We start from the raw sequence: 646 nt of genomic DNA on the forward strand, positions 1-646 counted from the left end.
ATAGGCTCTCTTCATGGTGCCAAGCCTCAACTCCTTTGCATGACCCCTTCAGTCCTGGGCCATCAATTTCAACTGAGGCTGCACCTTCACCAATGGCCTCCCATGGCCTCTTATTGTGCCGAGCCTCATTCCAACACAGACTTCCCCTGTCCCTCTGAGAATTAACGATTGCAAAGCTAATTGCTGCTACTGTTTCTGCCCAATTCAGATTCAGCCCTCCTCCACCCACACCCCATCTTTTTGCCTAGCTTAGACATGGATCTTTTTATATTTGTTTTGTGCTTGGAAAATGGCACTTGGGTGCAGACTGTACCTAATCCTGAGTCCAGTCAGGGGCATCTTAGAGCAGGCCAGTCTCCTCCACCATGGCAGCCTGCCACGCCCCTCCAGAACATCCTACAAAGATTTCAGGATTTCAGAATGTAAGCACCAGGGTTAAGTCAAGTATCACAGTGCACAACTGTAATCCTAGTACTCAGGATGCAGAAGCCAGGAGACTGGGGCAAGTTTGAGGCCAACCAAGCCTATATAGCAAGTTCCAAGCCAGCTAGGACTGTTAAATGAGCCCCTATCATCTCTGATGATGATGATGATGATGATGATGATGATGATGATGATGATGATGATGATGATGATGATGATGGTG

The sequence above is a fragment of the Mastomys coucha genome, unplaced genomic scaffold (assembly GCF_008632895.1).
Source record: "Mastomys coucha isolate ucsf_1 unplaced genomic scaffold, UCSF_Mcou_1 pScaffold3, whole genome shotgun sequence".
NCBI classification, from domain to species: domain Eukaryota; kingdom Metazoa; phylum Chordata; class Mammalia; order Rodentia; family Muridae; genus Mastomys; species Mastomys coucha.